This window comes from Oncorhynchus keta, chromosome 29 (assembly GCF_023373465.1).
Source record: "Oncorhynchus keta strain PuntledgeMale-10-30-2019 chromosome 29, Oket_V2, whole genome shotgun sequence".
NCBI lineage: Eukaryota > Metazoa > Chordata > Actinopteri > Salmoniformes > Salmonidae > Oncorhynchus > Oncorhynchus keta.
The window spans coordinates 13,648,449-13,673,657 of record NC_068449.1 but is presented as its reverse complement, the minus strand read 5'-3'; the positions used below and the strand labels follow the sequence as shown (position 1 = coordinate 13,673,657).

At 45.2% G+C, this 25,209-nt stretch overlaps 1 protein-coding gene across 1 annotated transcript in view; it reads right to left on the bottom strand.

Annotated features, from left to right (window-relative positions):
- LOC118382087 (estrogen-related receptor gamma-like) overlaps window positions 1-24,769 on the bottom strand; it is a 388,793-nt gene extending 364,024 nt beyond the window's left edge. The window contains exon 1 of the mRNA XM_052485994.1: window positions 24,476-24,769. The gene's annotated coding sequence lies outside the window, so the exon portion shown is untranslated. The remainder of the gene's footprint in view (window positions 1-24,475) is intronic.
- Between the last annotated feature and the right edge of the window lie 440 nt (window positions 24,770-25,209).

The following is a 25,209-nucleotide window of genomic DNA, read 5'->3' as shown; positions in this document are numbered from 1 at the left end:
GGTTCTGTTCACAAACACAAACACACCCCTGTCCAGGACAGCAACACAACTAGGCCCAACCAAATCATGAGAAAACAAAAATATAATTACTTGACACATTGGAAAGATTTTACAAAAAAACTGAGCAAACTAAAATTTGATTTGGCCCTAAACAGAGAGTACATGGTGGCAGAATACCTGACCACTGTGACTGACCCAAATTTAAGGAAAGCTTTGACTATGTACAGACTCAGTGAGCATAGCCCTGCTATTGAGAAAGGCACAAAATGAGGTGGAAACTGAGCTGCACTTCCTAACCTCCTGCCAAATGTAGGACCATATTAGAGATACATATTTCTCTCAGATTACACAAACCATAAATAATTCAAAAATAAACCCAATTTTGATATACTCCCATGTTTACTGGGTGAAATTCCAGTGTGCCATCACAGCAGCAATATTTGTGACCAGTTGCCACAAGAAAAGGGCAACCAGTGAAGAACGAACACCATTGTAAATACAACCCATATTTATGTTTATTTATTTTTACTTTTCTACTTTAACTATTTGCAGATAATTCTTATTCTTTTGGAATTGTAATGTTTACTGTAAAAAAAATCCCACTTTTGTTTATTATCTATTTCACTTGCTTTGGCCATGTTAAAGCCCTGCAATTGAATTGAATTTAGAGAGAGATGGGATATCATAGTAGTGCTTGGTTGGTTCTCTTCTCTAATGGGAACAATCCTAGAGATATCTATCATTATATGTCACCTACTGTACCTATCTATCTCTCTCTCTCTCTCTCTCTCTCTCTCTCTCTCTCTCTCTCTCTCTCTCTCTCTCTCCTGGAGTTAACCATCACAGTGTGTCATCTCTGTCACTAGTCTAGGTGGAGAAGGGACAGTCAGCAGAGTAGACATATGGACTGTGTGACATATAGACACGTATATACAGTACACTGTGCTGCTTATTCAAACACTGCTGAGGTTTAAAAACAGAAACATCCCACCAGGGGATGCACTAAGCTCAACAAACTCTCTCCATTTCCATTCATCCCTCTTCATACTACAATCCACACTGAGTATACCAAAAATAAGGAAAATATTCCTAATCTGAGTGTCGAAACTGTTCCAAAGGGATGTTGGCCGATGTTGACTCCAATGCTTCCCATAGTTGTGTCAAGTTGGCTGGATGTCCTTTGGCTGGAGGACCATTCTTGATACACTCTGGAAACTGTTGAGGTTGAAAAACCCAGCAGCGTTGCAGTTCTTGATACAAACTGGTGCACCTGGCACCTACTACTATAACCAGTTCAAAGGCACTTTGCCCATTCACCCTCTGATTGGCACACATACACATTCCATGTCTCAATCGTCTCAGTGAACGAACCATTGACAATACAGAAGACAGAGAAGACAGAGAACAAGGAGATACGCTGAAAAGTTCAGCAATACTAAGCTCTCAGAACATGTGATGGGTTCTAGGGCTCCAAACATAGTTATTTGTTTCAGTTTAGACTACACCCACTACTTATGAACATTACAACAAGTTGAAGTTTAAGGTTAAGCTTCAGCTAATTAAAATCGTTGACGTAGTTGCATGTGATCAAAGGCTACGTGTTAGCTGTCCCCATGACAAAACCTGGCATATGTAGCCCTATGCTAACATCACCAGGTGGCAGTGATTATTTCTAGTAACAAATTCCGCATCCACAAGTATGGACCCTATAAGTTTGTCCAAATGGTGAACCTAGATAAGCCACAAGTCGTGGTGGATAATGTCCATAGGTTACAGACAGATATTACCACTAAATCTACTGAACTAGAGGATTCCAGCCCAGAACTGTAGGAAATCCAGAGCAGGCTTTCTAAACAGTCAGAGAGTTACTGTGGAGGTCTGTCTTAGAGGACCAGAGCAGGGGGTCAAGCTCTGCCGTGTATACCCGAAAGAGCTCATCCCTTCTGGGCTGGAATTAAAGCTATGTCCCCCTGTCCTGACATCATAATGGTGGTGGCAACATCCTTCCGGACTGTGTGTGTGTGTGTGTGTGTGTGTGTGTGTGTGTGTGTGTGCGTGCGTGCGTGCGTGCGTGCGTGCGTGTGTGTGTGTGTGTGTGTGTGCGTGCGTGTGCGTGTGTGTGTGTGTGCGTGTGTTGGGGACAGTCATGCATCCCGGCCAGCGACATGATTCATGAAAATGTCACGCTGACGGGAGCTCAAACTGAGAGAGAACAGTCTGTTCTTCCAAAATACCCCATCTGACAAATAACACTGCAGGAGAAACACACACACAGAACTGTAAACAGACACACTAGCACAGACACTGTTCTGTGGTGGCTCTGGTGCTGGTCAGTACTATACTGTTCTGGGATGGCTCTGGTGCTGGTCAGTACTACACTGTTCTGTGGTGGCTCTGGTGCTGGTCAGTACTATACTGTTCTGGGATGGCTCTGGTGCTGGTCAGTACTATACTGTTCTGTGGTGGCTCTGGTGCTGGTCAGTACTATACTGTTCTGGGATGGCTCTGGTGCTGGTCAGTACTATACTGTTCTGTGGTGGCTCTGGTGCTGGTCAGTACTATACTGTTCTGGGATGGCTCTGGTGCTGGTCAGTACTATACTGTTCTGGGATGGCTCTGGTGCTGGTCAGTACTATACTGTTCTGTGGTGGCTCTGGTGCTGGTCAGTACTATACTGTTCTGGGATGGCTCTGGTGCTGGTCAGTACTATACTGTTCTGGGATGGCTCTGGTGCTGGTCAGTACTATACTGTTCTGGGATGGCTCTGGTGCTGGTCAGTACTATACTGTTCTGTGGTGGCTCTGGTGCTGGTCAGTACTATACTGTTCTGGGATGGCTCTGGTGCTGGTCAGTACTATACTGTTCTGGGATGGCTCTGGTGCTGGTCAGTACTATACTGTTCTGTGGTGGCTCTGGTGCTGGTCAGTACTATACTGTTCTGGGATGGCTCTGGTGCTGGTCAGTACTATACTGTTCTGGGCTGGCTCTGGTGCTGGTCAGTACTATACTGTTCTGGGCTGGCTCTGGTGCTAGTCAGTATTATACTGTTCTGGGCTGGCTCTGGTGCTGGTGCTGGTCAGTACTATACTGTTCTGTGATGGCTCTGGTGCTGGTCAGTACTATACTGTTCTGTGGTGGCTCTGGTGCTGGTCAGTACTATACTGTTCTGTGATGGCTCTGGTGCTGGTCAGTACTATACTGTTCTGGGCTGGCTCTGGTGCTGGTCAGTACTACACTGTTCTGTGATGGCTCTGGTGCTGGTCAGTACTACACTGTTCTGTGATGGCTCTGGTGCTGGTCAGTACTACACTGTTCTGTGATGGCTCTGGTGCTGGTCAGTACTACACTGTTCTGTGATGGCTCTGGTGCTGGTCAGTACTACACTGTTCTGTGATGGCTCTGGTGCTGGTCAGTACTATACTGTTCTGTGGTGGCTCTGGTGCTGGTCAGTACTATACTGTTCTGGGATGGCTCTGGTGCTGGTCAGTACTATACTGTTCTGGGATGGCTCTGGTGCTGGTCAGTACTATACTGTTCTGGGATGGCTCTGGTGCTGGTCAGTACTATACTGTTCTGTGGTGGCTCTGGTGCTGGTCAGTACTATACTGTTCTGGGATGGCTCTGGTGCTGGTCAGTACTATACTGTTCTGGGATGGCTCTGGTGCTGGTCAGTACTATACTGTTCTGTGGTGGCTCTGGTGCTGGTCAGTACTATACTGTTCTGGGATGGCTCTGGTGCTGGTCAGTACTATACTGTTCTGGGCTGGCTCTGGTGCTGGTCAGTACTATAATGTTCTGGGCTGGCTCTGGTGCTAGTCAGTATTATACTGTTCTGGGCTGGCTCTGGTGCTGGTGCTGGTCAGTACTATACTGTTCTGTGATGGCTCTGGTGCTGGTCAGTACTATACTGTTCTGTGGTGGCTCTGGTGCTGGTCAGTACTATACTGTTCTGTGATGGCTCTGGTGCTGGTCAGTACTATACTGTTCTGGGCTGGCTCTGGTGCTGGTCAGTACTACACTGTTCTGTGATGGCTCTGGTGCTGGTCAGTACTATACTGTTCTGTGATGGCTCTGGTGCTGGTCAGTACTACACTGTTCTGTGATGGCTCTGGTGCTGGTCAGTACTACACTGTTCTGTGATGGCTCTGGTGCTGGTCAGTACTATACTGTTCTGTGATGAATCTGGTGCTGGTCGGTACTACACTGTTCTGTGGTGGCTCTGGTGTTGAGGACAGAGTCAGTGATGGTCAGTACTGTGTTGAGGACAGAGTCAGTGATGGTCAGTACTGTGTTGAGGACAGAGTCAGTGATGGTCAGTACTGTGTTGAGGACAGAGTCAGTGATGGTCAGTACTGTGTTGAGGACAGAGTCAGTGATGGTCAGTACTGTGTTGAGGACAGAGTCAGTGATGGTCAGTACTGTGTTGAGGTCAGAGTCAGTGATGGTCAGTACTGTGTTGAGGACAGAGTCAGTGATGGTCAGTACTGTGTTGAGGACAGAGTCAGTGCTGGTCAGTACTGTGTTGAGGACAGAGTCCGTGATGGTCAGTACTGTGTTGAGGACAGAGTCAGTGATGGTCAGTACTGTGTTGAGGACAGAGTCAGTGATGGTCAGTACTGTGTTGAGGACAGAGTCAGTGATGGTCAGTACTGTGTTGAGGTCAGAGTCAGTGATGGTCAGTACTGTGTTGAGGACAGAGTCAGTGCTGGTCAGTACTGTGCTGAGGACAGAGTCAGTGATGGTCAGTACTGTGTTGAGGACAGAGTCAGTGATGGTCAGTACTGTGTTGAGGACAGAGTCAGTGATGGTCAGTACTGTGTTGAGGACAGAGTCAGTGCTGGTCAGAGTCAGTGCTGGTCAGTACTGTGTTGAGGACAGAGTCAGTGATGGTCAGTACTGTGTTGAGGACAGAGTCAGTGATGGTCAGTACTGTGTTGAGGACAGAGTCAGTGATGGTCAGTACTGTGTTGAGGACAGAGTCAGTGATGGTCAGTACTGTGTTGAGGTCAGAGTCAGTGATGGTCAGTACTGTGTTGAGGTCAGAGTCAGTGATGGTCAGTACTGTGTTGAGGACAGAGTCAGTGATGGTCAGTACTGTGTTGAGGACAGAGTCAGTGATGGTCAGTACTGTGTTGAGGACAGAGTCAGTGATGGTCAGTACTGTGTTGAGGACAGAGTCAGTGATGGTCAGTACTGTGTTGAGGTCAGAGTCAGTGATGGTCAGTACTGTGTTGAGGTCAGAGTCAGTGATGGTCAGTACTGTGCTGAGGACAGAGTCAGTGATGGTCAGTACTGTGTTGAGGACAGAGTCAGTGATGGTCAGTACTGTGTTGAGGACAGAGTCAGTGATGGTCAGTACTGTGTTGAGGACAGAGTCAGTGATGGTCAGTACTGTGTTGAGGACAGAGTCAGTGATGGTCAGTACTGTGTTGAGGTCAGAGTCAGTGATGGTCAGTACTGTGTTGAGGACAGAGTCAGTGATGGTCAGTACTGTGTTGAGGACAGAGTCAGTGATGGTCAGTACTGTGTTGTGGACAGAGTCAGTGCTGGTCAGTACTATACTGTTCTGTGATGAATCTGGTGCTGGTCGGTACTACACTGTTCTGTGGTGGCTCTGGTGTTGAGGACAGAGTCAGTGATGGTCAGTACTGTGTTGAGGACAGAGTCAGTGATGGTCAGTACTGTGTTGAGGACAGAGTCAGTGATGGTCAGTACTGTGTTGAGGACAGAGTCAGTGATGGTCAGTACTGTGTTGAGGACAGAGTCAGTGATGGTCAGTACTGTGTTGAGGACAGAGTCAGTGATGGTCAGTACTGTGTTGAGGTCAGAGTCAGTGATCAGTGATGGTCAGTACTGTGTTGAGGTCAGAGTCAGTGATGGTCAGTACTGTGTTGAGGACAGAGTCAGTGCTGGTCAGTACTGTGTTGAGGACAGAGTCCGTGATGGTCAGTACTGTGTTGAGGACAGAGTCAGTGATGGTCAGTACTGTGTTGAGGACAGAGTCAGTGATGGTCAGTACTGTGTTGAGGACAGAGTCAGTGATGGTCAGTACTGTGTTGAGGTCAGAGTCAGTGATGGTCAGTACTGTGTTGAGGACAGAGTCAGTGCTGGTCAGTACTGTGCTGAGGACAGAGTCAGTGATTGTCAGTACTGTGTTGAGGACAGAGTCAGTGATGGTCAGTACTGTGTTGAGGACAGAGTCAGTGATGGTCAGTACTGTGTTGAGGACAGAGTCAGTGCTGGTCAGTACTGTGTTGAGGACAGAGTCCGTGATGGTCAGTACTGTGTTGAGGACAGAGTCAGTGATGGTCAGTACTGTGTTGAGGACAGAGTCAGTGATGGTCAGTACTGTGTTGAGGACAGAGTCAGTGATGGTCAGTACTGTGTTGAGGTCAGAGTCAGTGATGGTCAGTACTGTGTTGAGGACAGAGTCAGTGATGGTCAGTACTGTGTTGAGGACAGAGTCAGTGATGGTCAGTACTGTGTTGTGGACAGAGTCAGTGATGGTCAGTACTGTGTTGAGGACAGAGTCAGTGATGGTCAGTACTGTGTTGAGGACAGAGTCAGTGATGGTCAGTACTGTGTTGTGGACAGAGTCAGTGATGGTCAGTACTGTGTTGAGGACAGAGTCAGTGATGGTCAGTACTGTGTTGAGGACAGAGTCAGTGATGGTCAGTACTGTGTTGAGGACAGAGTCCGTGATGGTCAGTACTGTGTTGAGGATAGAGTCAGTGATGATCAGTACTGTGTTGAGGACAGAGTCAGTGATGGTCAGTACTGTGTTGTGGACAGAGTCAGTGATGGTCAGTACTGTGTTGAGGACAGAGTCCGTGATGGTCAGTACTGTGTTGAGGACAGAGTCAGTGATGATCAGTACTGTGTTGAGGACAGAGTCAGTGGTGGCTTGCATCTGTATGCGTATGATTCAGTCTGCTATAAATATGTCTGCCCTTTCTGCCTGGCCAACCACACGGATTAGCAACTCTCTTCACTGGGCTCACCAGCCCTAAACAAACACAAGATGCACACACACATAAACACAGATACTGTGAAAAACACAAAATAGAGTTGAGAAGGACTTGCCCGCAGCATTCAAAACTACTGTTTGATTCTGATTCACAGATCTCTCTCTCTCTCTCTCTCTCTCTCTCTCTCTCTCTCTCTCTCTCTCTCTCTCTCTCTCTCTCATCCCTCATGCTGTCCACTACATAGTGAATATACTGTAGGTACAGACAGCCTGGCATCTGGTTTTACACTGACTACCTCTCCACTCACCCAGCATTTCTCCCAGTCACTCCCTAACCATCACCCCTGTCTGTCCAACCCCAGTCACTCCCAAACCATCATCACTGTCTGTCCAACCCCTGTCACTCCCTAACCATCACCCCTGTCTGTCCAACCCCAGTCACTGCCTAACCATCACCCCTGTCTGTCCAACCCCATTCACTCCCAAACCATCATCACTGTCTGTCCAACCCCTGTCACTCCCTAACCATCACCCCTGTCTGTCCAACCCCAGTCACTGCCTAACCATCACCCCTGTCTGTCCAACCCCAGTCACTGCCTAACCATCACCCCTGTCTGTCCAACCCCAGTCACTGCCTAACCATCACCCCTGTCTGTCCAACCCCAGTCACTCCCTAACCATCATCACTGTCTGTCCAACCCCTGTCACTCCCTAACCATCACCCCTGTCTGTCCAACCCCAGTCACTGCCTAACCATCACCCCTGTCTGTCCAACCCCAGTCACTGCCTAACCATCACCACTGTCTGTCCAACCCCTGTCACTCCCTAACCATCACCCCTGTCTGTCCAACCCCTGTCACTCCCTAACCATCACCCCTGTCTGTCCACCCGCAGTCACTCCCTAACCATCACCCCTGTCTGTCTAACCCCAGTCACTCCCTAACCATCACCCCTGTCTGTCAACCACAGTCACTGCCTAACAATCACCCCTGTCTGTCCAACCCCAGTCACTCCGTAACCATCACCCCTGTCTGTCCAACCCCAATCACTCCCTAACCATCACCCCTGTCTGTCCAACCCCAGTCACTCCGTAACCATCACCCCTGTCTGTCCAACCCCAATCACTCCCTAACCATCACCCCTGTCTGTCCAACCCCTGTCACTCCCTTACCATCACCCCTGTCTGTCCAACCCCAGTCACTCCCTAACCATCACCCCTGTCTGTCCAACCCCTGTCACTCCCTAACCATCACCCCTGTATGTCCAACCCCAGTCACTCCCTAACCATCACCCCTGTCTGTCCAACCCCTGTCACTCCCTTACCATCACCCCTGTCTGTCCAACCCCAGTCACTCCCTAACCATCACCCCTGTCTGTCCAACCCCTGTCACTCCCTAACCATCACCCCTGTATGTCCAACCCCAGTCACTCCCTAACCATCACCCCTGTCTGTCCAACCCCAGTCACACCCTAACCACCACCCCTGTCTGTCCAACCCCAGTCACTGCCTAACCATCACCCCTGTCTGTCCAACCCCATTCACTCCCTAACCATCACCCCTGTCTGTCCAACCCCATTCACTCCCTAACCATCACCCCTGTCTGTCCAACCCCAGTCACACCCTAACCATCACCCCTGTCTGTCCAACCCCAGTCACTCCCTTACCATCACCCCTGTCTGTCCAACCCAGTCACTCCCTTACCATCACCCCTGTCTGTCCAACCCCAGTCACTCCCTAACCATCACCCCTGTCTGTCCAACCCCAGTCACTCCCTAACCATCACCCCTGTCTGTCCAAACCCAGTCACACCCTAACCATCACCCCTGTGTGTACAACCCCACTCACTCCCTTACCATCACCCCTGTCTGTCCAACCCCAGTCACTCCCTAACCATCACCCCTGTCTATCCAACCCCAGTCACTCCCTAACCATCACCCCTGTCTGTCCAACCCCAGTCACTCCCTAACCATCACCCCTGTCTGTCCAACCCCAGTCACTCCCTAACCATCACCCCTGTCTGTCCAACCCCACTCACACCCTAGCCATCACCCCTGTCTGTCCAACCCCAGTCACTCCCTAACCATCACCCCTGTCTGTCCAACCCCAGTCACTCCCTAACCATCACCCCTGTCTGTCCAACCCCAGTCACACCCTAACCATCACCCCTGTCTGTCCAACCCCACTCACACCCTAGCCATCACCCCTGTCTGTCCAACCCCACTCACACCCTAGCCATCACCCCTGTCTGTCCAACCCCACTCACACCCTAGCCATCACCCCTGTCTGTCCAACCCCACTCACACCCTAGCCATCACCCCTGTCTGTCCAACCCCACTCACACCCTAGCCATCACCCCTGTCTGTCCAACCCCACTCACACCCTAGCCATCACCCCTGTCTGTCCAACCCCACTCACACCCTAGCCATCACCCCTGTCTGTCCAACCCCACTCACACCCTAGCCATCACCCCTGTCTGTCCAACCCCACTCACACCCTAGCCATCACCCCTGTCTGTCCAACCCCAGTCACTCTCTAACCATCACCCCCGTTTGTCCAACCCCACTCACTCCCTAACCATCACCCCTGTCTGTCCAACCTCAGTCACTCCCTAACCATCACCCCTGTCTGTACAACCCTCACTCCCCCACCGGCATATGTAACTTACCCAGGATTGTCATGGTGACCACCATGGTAACCTCCGACCTAGGGGCAAGTGGAAGAGAACCAGGTCAGAGAGAGACAGACAGAGAGCTATGATAGTGGTAACTAGTTATAAAGGTAAGTAGGAGAGAGGGTTGGAGGAGGAAGCAGATCAGAACAGCACAGATCTCCTTTCCCTCCATCTCCCCTTTCTCTCCTTTCCCTCCATCTCCCCTCTCCTTCCATCTCCCCTCTCTCCTTTCCTTCTATCTCCCCTCTCTCTCCATCTCCCCTCTCTCTCCCTCTCCCCTCTCTCTCCATCTCCCCTCTCTTTCCTTTCCCTCCATCTCCCCTCTCCCTCCATCTCCCCTCTCCCTCCATCTCCCCTCTCTTTCCTTTCCCTCAATCTCTCCTCTCTCTCCTTTCCTTCCATCTCCCCTCTCTCTCCATCTCCCCTGTCTTTCCTGTCCCTCAATCTCCCCTCTCTCTCCTTTCCTTCCATCTCCCCTCTTTCTCCTTTCCCTCCATCTCCCCTCTCTCTCCATCTCCCCTCTCTCTCCTTTACTTCCATCTCCCCTCTCTCTCATTTCCTTCCATCTCCCCTCTCTCCATCTCCCCTTTCTCTCCTTTACTTCCATCTCCCCTCTCTCTCCATCTCCCCTCTCTCTCCATCTCCCCTCTCTTTCCTGTCCCTCAATCTCCCCTCTCTCTCATTTCCTTCCATCTCCCCTCTTTCTCCTTTCCCTCCATCTCCCCTCTCTCTCCATCTCCCCTCTCTTTCCTGTCCCTCAATCTCCCCTCTCTCTCATTTCCTTCCATCTCCCCTCTCTCTCCTTTCCCTCCATCTCCCCTCTCTCTCCTTTACTTCCATCTCCCCTTTCTCTCCTTTACTTCCATCTCCCCTCTCTCTCCATCTCCCCTCTCTTTCCTTTCCCTCAATCTCCCCTCTCTCTCCTTTCCTTCCATCTCCCTTCTCTCTCCTTTCCCTCCATCTGCCCCCTCTCTCCATCTCCCCTCTCTCTCCATCTCCCTTCTATCTCCTTAACTTCCATCTCCCCTCTCTCTCCTTTCCCTCCATCTCCTCTCTCTCCATCTCCCCTTTCTCACCTTTACTTCCATCTCCCCTCTCTCTCCATCTCCCCTCTCTCTCCTTTCATTCCATCTCCCCTCTCTCCCCATCTCCCATTTCTCTCCTTTACTTCCATCTGCCCTCTCTCTCCTTTCCCTCCATCTCCATCTACCCTCTCTCTGTATCTCCCCTCTCTTTCCTTTCCCTCAATCTCCCCTCTCTCTCCTTTCCTTCCATCTCCCCTCTCTTTCCTTTCCCTCAATCTCCACTCTCTCTCCTTTCCTTCCATCTCCCCTTTCTCTCTTTTCCCTCCATCTCACCTCTCTCTCCATCTCCCCTCTCTCTCTTTTACTTCCATCTCCCCTCTCTCTCCTTTCCATCCATCTCCCCTCTCTCTCCATCTCCCCTCTCTTTCCTTTCCCTCACTCTCCCCTCTCTCTCCTTTCCTTCAATCTCCCCTCTCTCTCCTTTCCTTCCATCTCCCCTTTCTCTCTTTTCCCTCCATCTCCCCTCTCTATCCTTTACTTCCATCTCCCCTCTCTCTCCTTTCCATCCATCTCCCCTCTCTCTCCTTTCCTTCCATCTCCCCTCTCTCTATCTCCCCTCTCTATCCTTTACTTCTATCTCCCCTCTCTCTCCTTTCCATCCATCTCCCCTCTCTCCATCTCCCCTCTCTCTCCTTTCCTTCCATCTCCCCTCTCTCTCCTTTCCCTCCATCCCACCTTACCCCTCCATCCCCCTTATCCCTCCACCCCCCTTGCCCCTCCATCCCCCCTTATCCCTCCATCCCCCTTATCCCTCCATCCCCCCTTACCCCTCCATCCCCCCTTACCCCTCCATCCCCCTTACCCCTCCATCCCCCCTTACACCTCCCTCCATCAACCTTCACGAACATAAATACAAACACACACTCACTAACACACACACAAACACACACACACTCACACACAGACACTCACACACTCACACAAACTCACACACACACACACAGACCTTGGGCTGGGAAAGTGTGTGTGTGTAGGTGTGCGTGTGTGGTGTTTGTGTGTCTTTGTGTGTGTCCTGGGAAACGCCAACGGAAAAAGGCCTCACTCCTCAGTCTCTCAATACCTCACACAGATATTTATATATATTTATATTTATATGTAAATACACATGATAGGTGGCCGCACTCGGGTTTCAATGAAAATACTAGTGCTGAGACGCGATACACAGGGGCTAAAGCCAGGAGCTATTAACAACCTGGACATCACTCACACACACACACACACACACACACACACACACACACACACACACACACACACACACACACACACACACACACACACACACACACACACACACACACACACACACACACACACACACACACACACACACACACACACACACACACACACACAGCTACCTCACCCCATCTGACCCCATTCCAAGGCAGAGCCAAGGGAAAATATGACACACACAACACACCTATCCACACCCCCTCACAACCTCACACACACACACAGCAACTCCCCCCTGATTTAAGACCGGCATGTCTTATCACTGGGGGGACATTATAAATAGGCCTCAAGTGGCAACCAGACACCAGGGAGCAGGGTAACAAGACGGTCACGGTGGTATTTATAGGGGACGGAGGAACCAACCGACTCACTGGGGTCACCAGGAAGGAGGGAGGGAGGAGGGACATGTGAGAGAGGTTGGGTTGACCATGAAGTATTCCATAGCAGCTGTGATGTTAAGATTCAGTAGAGCTGTTGTCATCATGACTCTGACCATGATAGGTTATGGTCAAAACTGGTTCGTGGTCAAGTTAGCTCCATGGTCAAACATGATGGAGAAAGTTTTTAAAAACTAATTTGTTACAACTGCATCCCGTTTCCATTGACCCTGATTTCCACGTTTCCTTGCATCCTCTGACCTTTTCAGTGACGAAAGGACAGGAGGAGAAGGACACAAGGAAGCACAACTACAGTACATTGGGAAATATTCATGAACAATTGCATGCATCCTACTTTTCTGAAATAATATGAGATTCAACAAAGGTGAAGATTAAGAGGCAGCTTAGGGTCTGAAAGAGTTTCCCACAAAACAGTACTGGAAAACAAGAGATGACCAATCAAACAACCAGGCCAAACTAGGCCGAACTGTACACATTCACACAAACCCTGTTTAGTGAAACTGTGATGGAATGAATAGGGTGATATATGATGTATGCCTCTCTCTCAATCTTTCTCTTTCTCTCTCTCTCTCTCTCTCTCTCTCTCTCTCTCTCTCTCTCTCTCTCTCTCTTTGTCTCTCTCTCTCTCTCTCTCTCTCTCTCTCTTTCTCTCTCTCTCTCTCTCTCTCTCTCTCTCTCTCTCTCTCTCTCTCTCTCTCTCTCTCTCTCTCTCTCTCTCTCTCTCTCTCTCTCTCTCTCTCTCTCTCTCTCTCTCTCTTTGTCTCTCTCAATTCAATTCAATATAAATGGCTTTATTGGTATGGGAAACATATGTTTACATGGCCCAAGCAGGAAAAACACATAATAAACAAAAGTGAAATGAACAATAAAAAATAACAGTAAACATTACACTCACTGAAGTTCCAAAAATAAGACATTTCAAATGTCATGTTGTGTATATTTACAGAGTTGTAATGATGTGTAAATAGGTAAAGAACAAAAGAGAAATATAAATAAAACATAAATATAGGTTGTATTAACAAATGTGTTAGTTCTTCACTGGTTGCCCTTTTCTTGTAACAGGTCACAAATATTGCTGATGAGATTGCACACTGTGGTATTTCACCCAGTATACATGGGAGTTTATCAAAATTCTTTGTGGGTCTGTGTAATCTGAGGGAAAAATGTGTCTCTAATATGGTCCTTCATTTTACAGGAAGTTAGGAAGTAAACTGAGTCTGTGCAGTCAAAGCTTTCCTTAAGTTTGGGTCAGTCAGTGTACTATACGTTTAGGGACAAAAAGCATTTTCATTTGTTCCTTTTTTTTGTTGTAAATTCTTTCCATTGTGTCAAGTAATTTTATTTTTGTTTTCTCATGATTTGGTTGGGTCTAATTGTGTTGCTGTCGTGGGGCTCGGTGGCGTCTGTTTGTGAACTGAGCCCCAAGACCAGCTTTCTTAAGGGGCTCTTGTCCAGGATCATCTCTCTGTAGGTGATGGATTTGTTATGGAAGGTTTGGGAATTGCTTCCTCTTAGGTTGTTGTAGAATTTGTATTTTTTCTGGGTTTTGATAATTAGCGGGTATCGGCCTAATTCGGAACTGCTTGCCTTATTTGGTGTTTTACATTGTACAAGGAGGATATTTTTCCAGATTATTGGTTGGTGAGTGGACCCCATACCTCACAACCATAAAGGGCAATGAGTTCTATATCTGATTCAAGCATTTTTTTAGCCAGATCCTAATTGGTATGTCGAATTTTATGTTTCTTTTGATGGCATAGAAGGCCCTTCTTGCCTTGTCTCTCAAATCGTTCACAGCTTTGTGGAAGTTACCTGTGGTGCTGATGTTTAGGCCGAGGTTCGTACAGTGTTTTGTGTGCTCTATGGCAACAATGTCTAGATGGAATTTGTATTTTTGGTCCTGGCAACTGGACCTTGTTTGGAACACCCTTATTTTGGTCTTACTGAGATTTACTGTCAGGCCCAGGTTTGTCAGAATCTGTGCTGAAGATCTAGGTGCTGCTGTAGGCCCTCCTTGGATGGGGACAGAAGCACCAGATCATCAGCAAACAGTAGACATTTGACCTCAGATTCTAGTAGTGTGAGGCTGAGTGCTGCAGACTGTTCTCGTGCCCTCGCCAATTCGTTGATATATATGTTGAAGAGGGTGGGGCTTAAGCTGAATTCTGGACTCAGCCCCCGGCCCTGTGGAAAGAAATGTGTTCATTTTTACCAATTTTAACCACACACTTGTTGTTTGTGTACATGGATTTTATAATGTAGTATATTTTTCCCCCAACACCACTTTCCATCAATTTGTATAGCAGACCCTCATACCAAATTCAGTTGAAAGCTTTTCTGAAATCAACAAAGCATGAGAAGATTTTGCCTTTGTTTTGGTTTGTTTGTCTCTCTCTCTTTCTCATTCTCTTTCTCTGTATCTCCCTCTCCGTCTCTCTCTCTCTCCCTCTGTCTGTTTCTCTCTCTTTCTCTTTGTTTTTATCTCCCTCTCTCTCTCTCTCTCTCTCTCTCTCTCTTGTCTTCATATGACAGGTGGTGTCAGGTTAGAGAATATACACATACAGAAAGATCAAGAAAGGGGCAGAGAGGGAGAGACGGCGAGGTAGAGAGCGAGAAAGAGAGACAGAAAGAGAGATAAAAAGACAGAGAGAAAGAGAGAGAAAGTGAGAGAGACTGAAAGAGAGAAAGAGAGACAAAGAGAGAGGATGAAGGCAGCATAGTTGTTAACAGGGTTGGAACATGGTGTTCTACTCTCCAACAGAACCAATTAATCTATCCTTATGACACTGTCTAGCTCTCAGAGAGAGAAAGATGTAAAGGGTGAGGATAGAGAGGGAAGGATGGAAAAGGAGAGAAGAGGGAGAGAGAAAAAGGGCTAGAGAAAGAGAGGTAGAGATGAAGAGGAAGAACAACAGAAAGAGCGAGAGAGACTAGCGAGAGAGAAAGAGAGAGAGAGAGACAGAGGGAGAGAGAGAGAGAGAGAGAGAGAGAGAGAGAGAGAGAGAGAGAGAGAGAGGGGGGGGAGAGAGAGAGAGAGAGAGAGGGAGAGAGAGGGAGAGAGAGACAGAGAGAGAGAGAGGGGGGGGGAGAGAGAGAGAGAGACAGAGAGAGAGAGAGAGAGAGAGACAGAGAGAGAGAGAGAGAGAGAGACAGGGACAGAGACAGAGAGAGAGAGCTACTAGCTGGATATGTAGGAGCTTTATAACTTCCCTGTCCACTTGTCCGTGATTCCACCTCTGACCTCTGTTACCTGCATAAATAGTGTGCTCTTCTGGAGCGCCGGGGTAGCGCTGAGAGCTAAACGTGTCCCGGCTAATGAAGCTTTCAGCGTGGGGCTGCTCTAACAGCTGGCGGGGGAGGGCCGGGAACTACATGCCATGAAATAAGGAGTAAAATTGATTAGCAATTTTCATTTACACAGCAAAACAAAAGCTGCTCTGCAAATCAGGGGAAGCCATGTTAAAAATGCACTATGCAGAAATCACACTGCCATTTCCTGGTTTTTAAAACTCTAATAGTTCACCTAATTTCAGTGACAAAACAAGCAAGTATAGTTTAGGGAATCATTGTACCATCTAAACCGCTGCAAAATATATTTTCTATAACTAAAAATATTGTATTTTTAGCTGTTTTAAGCTGGTGTACAAAACTGAAAGTAAAAGATGCATAAACGGATCTAACACTTCTTGCCTTCAATGAGAATGACAGAACAATAACACATATTTCTATCTGACTTCGGTCTGGTCATCCAACAAGTCACATATGGCAGCTTTATATGTTGGTGGAGAGACCTGTTGGGGTGAAAACATCTATATATTTTGCCAATGAGAACTAAAGCCAAATATGCTACATTCACGATACCCTTTATTTGGGAGAGAAAGAGAGAGAGACAGAAAGAGAGAGAAGGGGGAGAGATGGGGAGAGAGCGCACACAAAAAACTATACCTACCTCGGCCTAAACATTAGTTCCACAGGTAACTTCCACAACGATGTAACTATCTGAGAGACAAGAAATGCAAGAAATGTCTTCTAGGCCATCAAAAGGAACATAAAATTCGGCATACCAATTAGGATCTGGCCAAAAACTCTTGAATATGTTATAGAACCCACTGCCCTAAACGGTTGTGAGGTCTGAGGGTCCGCTCACCAACCAAGAATTCACAGAATGTGACAAACCCCAAATTGAGACTTTTGCAAAAATATTCTTTGAACAACATAATACATGCAGAGCAGAATTAGGCTGATACCCGCTAATGATCAAAATCCAGAAAACAGACTTTAAATTCTACAACCACCTAAAAGGAAGCATTTCCAAAACTTTTCATAACAAAGCCATCACATACAGAGAAATTAACCTGAAGAAAACGCCCCCTAAGCAAGTTGGTCCTGGTGCTCTGTTCACGAGCACAAACAGACGCCACAGAGCCCCAGGTCAGAAACATAATTAGACCAAATCAAATCACGAGAAAACAAAAAGATAATTACTTGACACATCGGAAAGAATTAACAAAAAAACAAAGCAAACTGGAATGTGCAGACACATGGAGCATAGCCTTGCTATTGAGAAAGGCCGCCGTAGACAGATCTGGCTCTCAAGAGAATATCGGCTATGTGCATACTGCCCACAAAATGAGGTGGAAACTGAGCTGCACTTCCTAACCCCTGCCAAATGTATGACCATATTAGAGACACATATTTCCACAAAGACCCGCAAAGAATTCGAAAACAATTCCAATTTTGATCAACTCCCATATCTACTGGGTAAAATAACACTGTGCCATCACAGCAGCAAGATTTGTGAACTGCTGCCACAAGAAAAGGGCAAACAGTGAAGAACAAACACCATCAGTCATTATATCCACACCATCAGTCTTTATATACACCATCAGTCTTTATATAAACACCATCAGTCTTTATATACACCATCAGTCTTTATATACACACCATCAGTCTTTATATACACACCATCAGTCTTTATATACACCATCAGTCTTTATATACACCATCAGTCTTTATATACACCATCAGTCTTTATATACACCATCAGTCTTTATATAAACACCATCAGTCTTTATATACACCATCAGTCTTTATATACACCATCAGTCTTTATATACACACCATCAGTCTTTATATACACACCATCAGTCTTTATATACACCATCAGTCTTTATATACACCATCAGTCTTTATATACACCATCAGTCTTTATATAAACACCATCAGTCTTTATATACACCATCAGTCTTTATATACAGCATCAGTCATTATATCCACACCATCAGTCTTTATATAAATACCATCAGTCTTTATATACACCATCAGTCTTTATATACACCATCAGTCATTATATCCACACCATCAGTCTTTATATACACACATCACTCTTTATATACACCATCAGTCTTTATATACACCATCAGTCTTTATATACACCATCAGTCTTTATATACACCATCAGTCTTTATATAAACACCATCAGTCTTTATATACACCATCAGTCTTTATATACACCATCAGTCATTATATCCACACCATCAGTCTTTATATACACACATCACTCTTTATATACACCATCAGTCTTTATATACACCATCAGTCTTTATATACACCATCAGTCTTTATATACACCATCAGTCTTTATATAAACACCATCAGTCTTTATATACACCATCAGTCTTTATATACACCATCAGTCTTTATATAAACACCATCAGTCTTTATATACACCATCAGTCTTTATATACACCATCAGTCATTATATCCACACCATCAGTCTTTATATACACACATCACTCTTTATATACACCATCAGTCTTTATATACACCATCAGTCTTTATATACACCATCAGTCTTTATATACACCATCAGTCTTTATATAAACACCATCAGTCTTTATATACACCATCAGTCTTTATATACACCATCAGTCTTTATATAAACACCAGCAGTCTTTATATACACACCATCAGTCTTTATATACACACCATCAGTCTTTATATAAACACTATCAGTCTTTATATAAACACCATCAGTCTTTATATACACACCATCAGTCTTTATATAAACACCATCAGTCTTTATATACACCATCAGTCTTTATATACACACCATCAGTCTTTATATACACACCATCAGTCTTTATATACACCATCAGTCTTTATATACACCATCAGTCTTTATATACACCATCAGTCTTTATATACACCATCAGTCTTTATATACACACCATCAGTCTTTATATACACCATCAGTCTTTATAAAAACACAATCCGTCTTTATATACACACCATCAGTCTTTATATACACACCATCATCTTTATATACACCATCAGTCTTTATATACACACCATCAGTCTTTATATACACCATCAGTCTTTATATAAACACCATCAGTCTTTATATACACCATCGGTCTTTATATAAACACCATCAGTCTTTATATAAACACCATCAGTCTTTATATACACACCATCACTCTTTATATACACACCATCAGTCTTCATATACACCATCAGTCTTTATATACACCATCAGTCTTTATATAAACACCATCAGTCTTTATATACACCATCAGTCTTTATATACACCATCAGTCTTTATATACACACCATCAGTCTTTATATACACCATCAGTCTTTATATACACACCATCAGTCTTTATATACACACCATCAGTCTTTATATACACACCATCAGTCTTTATATACACACCATCAGTCTTTATATACACCATCAGTCTTTATATACACCATCAGTCTTTATATACACCATCAGTCTTTATATACACCATCAGTCTTTATATACACACCATCAGTCTTTATATACACCATCAGTCTTTATAAAAACACAATCCGTCTTTATATACACACCATCAGTCTTTATATACACACCATCATCTTTATATACACCATCAGTCTTTATATACACACCATCAGTCTTTATATACACCATCAGTCTTTATATAAACACCATCAGTCTTTATATACACCATCGGTCTTTATATAAACACCATCAGTCTTTATATAAACACCATCAGTCTTTATATACACACCATCACTCTTTATATACACACCATCAGTCTTCATATACACCATCAGTCTTTATATACACCATCAGTCTTTATATAAACACCATCAGTCTTTATATACACCATCAGTCTTTATATACACACCATCAGTCTTTATATACACACCATCAGTCTTTATATACACCATCAGTCTTTATATACACACCATCAGTCTTTATATACACACCATCAGTCTTTATATACACACCATCAGTCTTTATATACACACCATCAGTCTTTATATACACACCATCAGTCTTTATAAACACCATCAGTCTTTATATACACCATCAGTCTTTATATACATCATCAGTCTTTATATACACACCATCAGTCTTTATATACACACCACCAGTCTTTATAAACACCATCAGTCTTTATATACACCATCAGTCTTTATATACACACCATCAGTCTTTATAAACACCATCAGTCTTTATATAAACACCATCAGTCTTTAATTACATCATGAGTCTTTATATACACACCATCAGTCTTTATATGAACACCATCAGTCTTTATATACACACCATCAGTCTTTAATTACACCATGAGTCTTTATATACACCATCAGTCTTTATATACACACCATCAGTCTTTATATAAACACCATTAGTTTTTATATAAACAACATCACTCTTTATATACACCATCAGTCTTTATATACACACATCACTCTTTATATACACCATCAGTCTTTATATACACACCATCAGTCTTTATATACACACCATCAGTCTTTATATACACACCGTGAGTCTTTATATAAACACCATCAGTCTTTATATACACCATCGGTCTTTATATACACCATCACTCTTTATATACACCATCAGTCTTTATATACACCATGAGTCTTTATATAAACACCATGAGTCTTTATATACACACCATCAGTCTTTATATACACACCATCAGTCTTTATATACACACCATCAGTCTTTATATAAACACCATTAGTTTTTATATAAACACCATCAGTCTTTAATTACACCATCAGTCTTTATATACACACATCACTCTTTATATACACCATCAGTCTTTATATACACACCATCAGTCTTTATATACACCATGAGTCTTTATATAAACACCATCAGTCTTTATATACACCATCAGTCTTTATATACACACCATGAGTCTTTATATATACACCATCAGTCTTTATATAAACACCATCAGTCTTTATATACACCATCATTCTTTATATACACCATCAGTCTTTATATACACACCATCAGTCTTTATATACACACCATCAGTCTTTATATACACACCATGAGTCTTTATATAAACACCATCACTCTTTATATACACCATCACTCTTTATATACACCATGAGTCTTTATATAAACACCATCACTCTTTATATACACACCATCAGTCTTTATATACACACCATGAGTCTTTATATAAACACCATCACTCTTTATATACACCATCAGTCTTTATATACACACCATGAGTCTTTATATATACACCATCAGTCTTGATATACACACCGTCACTCTTTATATACACCATCAGACTTTATATACATACCATCACTCTTAAGGTATTAACGCCACTCAGTACCTTTACCAATAAAGGATTTAGTCAACGTGGCGTCCCAAGCCTAATGTGCATTGTGTGTATAGGCTGGCCCAGAATTATATTGTAGGAAGTTTATTGAAGGGCTTTTTGTCAGAACTCAGAGGGGCATGATGGTATCAACAATTACCAGAGCAACCTGCATGGGCACTCAGCACACCACCTAGGGGCTTTCTCCATCACACACACACACACACACACACACACACACACACACACACACACACACACACACACACACACACACACACACACACACACACACACACACACACACACACACACACACACACACACACACACACACACACACACACACACACACAGGTTAAACACTATGGCTCTCACTTAAGAGACAGACAAACCACAACCACCAGCCTTATCCTCATCCTTGTGGAGATCGGTAGGCCCCAAACTCAGAGAGCAGCAGAAAACAAAGTATTTATATTTGATTCTACTCTAAAAACTCTCTCCCTGTGAGAGATTAAAGGAGGATCCCAAGACTGGCAGCTGGTGAATGAGAAAAAAAGGTTTCTAACCAAAACACTGTACACAAGTCCAAATGTCATTTTCTGCAAGATTACACACAATAAATTATTAGCTTTATAAAACCCATAACTAATGGCTTCCAATGAGATAATCTATAGCTATCGATCGGCTAACAATCTAGGCTGGGTGTTACACTCTTTCACTATACGACACTTTACAGAGAGGAAAGGAGAGGATGCACAGTACAGTATAGCGAAACAGCGAAACATACCGAAACATCGTGTAATAGAGTGTAAATGCACACAATATGTCTGATTTTAATGTTAGTGTACTTGGAACTGCATCCCATGGTAATAATCCTACACTTAACGGCTTGTTAAAAGTGTACATGGAACTGAGAACTAAAAGTGGTCCCTCACAGGAGAGTGGAAGGGGAGAAGAAGAACGTGGGTTTAATCCAGAGCACCACTAATCCATGGAATTAAGCTTCTAAATGGTTCTATTCAAGCCAATGAATTCATGCAGATCTGACCGGCTCTGGTCATGTCATTAAGATGATGGGCGACTTCATGGGAAAGAAAATCAAACGTGGGTCTATCCCGCTACATTAATGCACAGGGTCTTCTCCCAACCACGCAGTCAAATCCTGCTGTACTACACACACACACACACACACACACACACACACACACACACACACACACACACACACACACACACACACACACACACACACACACACACACACACACACACACACACACACACACACACACACACACACACACACACTCCACCATGCACAGGAATACATTTTTACGAGGGGGAGGAGGAAGGGACCTGAAGTTGATGGCTACATTATGGCAGTGGAATACTAATGATTGGATCAGCCTGGGTCTAAGTCTACAGGATTTGACTTGGTTTTTGTTGCCAGAAGCAAAGCCTGGATTAGAAGTAAATACAGGCTTAGAGAGAACAGAGAGATAGACTGGACAAACACACGACTTCAAACAATCGGAGAGAAATCCTAAATAGTTACTTTCACTTAATACTCAGCAAAAGAGCAAGAGATGGAGCGGGAGAGAGAGACTGAAGGATAGATAAAGACAACATAAGGAAGGAAGGAAGGAAGTAAGAAAGAACGTCCCGCTCGGCGTGCTTCAGATCGCCATGATTCCTTCTAAAATCCACTTCCTGCTTGACGTGATGTCACTGCATACATCACTGGGAGAGGACTGCAGCTGCCTAAGGGCTGTGGATCTCTGATTAGCAGTCTCTCTCTCTGTGTGTGTTTGTGTGTGTGTGTGTCAGTGGACAGCCAGTGGCATCTCTCCCTCTGCATGGGTATTAATAGGAACACACGTCATACAGGCCTCGAGCTGGAACCTACCTTTAGGCACTGGTCTAGGATCAGCTTACCCTCTTCAAAACACAAACTGAACCTTTAGAAGGGGGAGGTGCAAAACTGACCATAGATCAGAATTCAGGGGCAGCTTTGTCTCAGTGCAGAAATGGACACAGAGGATACATCCAAGCAAACATATTCATCCCATAGCAGAATATCCCATTGTGAGGAAGTTAGCAGAGGGCACAGTGATATAGAATATAGAGATGTTGGCCAACTTCAGAGCTAGGACGCCATGTTGCTTCCTCCAAGCCCTCCATTCAGCCATTCAGAATAAGCATTAGGATTCTTAGTACTGTCGTTGTAAGTACAGCGGTTCAGCTATCCTGATTAATTTTGAATTCTGTCGTATCAATGAGAATGCAATAAAAACACCTTCATTCACTTAAATGAATTTCTCCAGATATCATTCCTGCTTACCCCCTCAATAGAAGTGGCCTTGCTGTCGTGTACCAGCTAGCTACAGACACCCACCCTCTCGCTGTGTATCTGACCTGGCACAGCTCACTGTGAATGGGCCAAAGATGTGGCCGATGACCACTGACTTTTTAAATTATTGAGTGAGTGACCTCAATTGGCTGGTGAAAAAGGCCTCACATCACATCGCTCCAGAGAATCTGCTGATATTCTAAATATACACAACAAACATTGGCTAGATTCTGAGGCTGACCACTGATGTTCACAGAAGAAATTTAGTATTTATAGGTTTGATATCTAAATTAATTTTCCAGAATTAAGACCATGCATACTGGATACTGTATATTGTATGGTTGATTTTTTTGGCATATAGTAATCGGATAAGGGATACACTGAAATACACTATGTAAGAATATTGCACACTTGCTTCAATAAGAGTGTCAATAGAGGATTAAATATGAACACTAGTTCAACTACTAGTAAGCTCTCAATCACAAACCATAGTTCAAAACTACTTAAAAGATATGGTACTAAACTGCTCACATTGTACTGTACGCACGCACGCACACACACACACACACACACACACACACACACACACGCACACACACACGCACGCACGCACGCACACACACACACACACACACACGCACACACACGCACACACGCACACACACACACACACACGCACACACACATGCACACACACACACACGCACACACACATGCACGCACACACACGCACACACACACACACACACACACACACGCACGCACACACACGCACACACACACACACACACGCAAGCACGCACGCACGCACACGCACACACACATACACGCACGCACACACACACAAACACACGCACACACACACCAAGTTTGGCAGCTTCTCCTGAACCATACAGCGTTTTGTATTGTCCATAATCCCCTGTCATGAGCATCTAGGCAGTGAAACAATAGTAGTCCAACCAACAGCAAGCACTCCCAGCTTGGCAGGTCAGAGGAGGAGCAGCAGGTTTACCACTACACACTCACACACACACACAAACACACTCGGGCACGCACACAGGCATGTACGGACACACACATGCGCGAGCACCCACACACACACACGCTTGCCCTGATGAGTTCCACGTTACTCACAGTCTTCCTGGCTTTCTTGAAAGAGTTGTGGTGCAGTTTTCAAGGACACACTCGCCTGTCGTCTTCCCCCCTCTCTCTCTCTCTCTCTCTCTCTCTCTCTCTCCCTCTCTTGTCCTCCTCTCTGTCGCTGCAGCCACAACAAACGTGAATGTGACGCTCGCTCTATTTCTTGTCCTCTCGTTTCTCCCTCACTTCTCTCCGTCTGCTGTCTCTGGATCAGGGGCTGAGTGGTTGTCTGTGTACCGCCAAGCGGGACCTCTATCTTGGCGAGTGTGGTTTGTGGGAGGGAAGGAGGGAAGGAGGGAGAGAGGGAGGGAGGGAAGGAGGGGGAAATAGAGAGAAAAAGGAGTGCTGGATAAACTGACGGCTCTTTCCCCTGCCTGTGTACTGGTACACACACTGACACACACACACTCTACACAGAATCGGCTCCCGGCAGGCTCCTATTGCAAGCCAGTAGAAAACAGCCTGCTTTACTGAAAAGCACCAGCATCACATTTCAGGGAAGAGAGAGGGAGAGAAAGAGGTCTGGGACAGGACAGGACTGGAGAGGAAGTCTCAGGCTACTGAGCACTACACGGTCCCCTAAGCCTAGCTGTCTCACGTGAAAAATGCCCCCCGCTGAATTCAGAAAAGGACTTCGATAAACAAACAAAGAAACGTTTATTTAAAGAGGGGGATGTGTTTCCTGTTTCCTGCATTGCCCACTGCTGCTTGCTCTGCTTCTTTTCCAC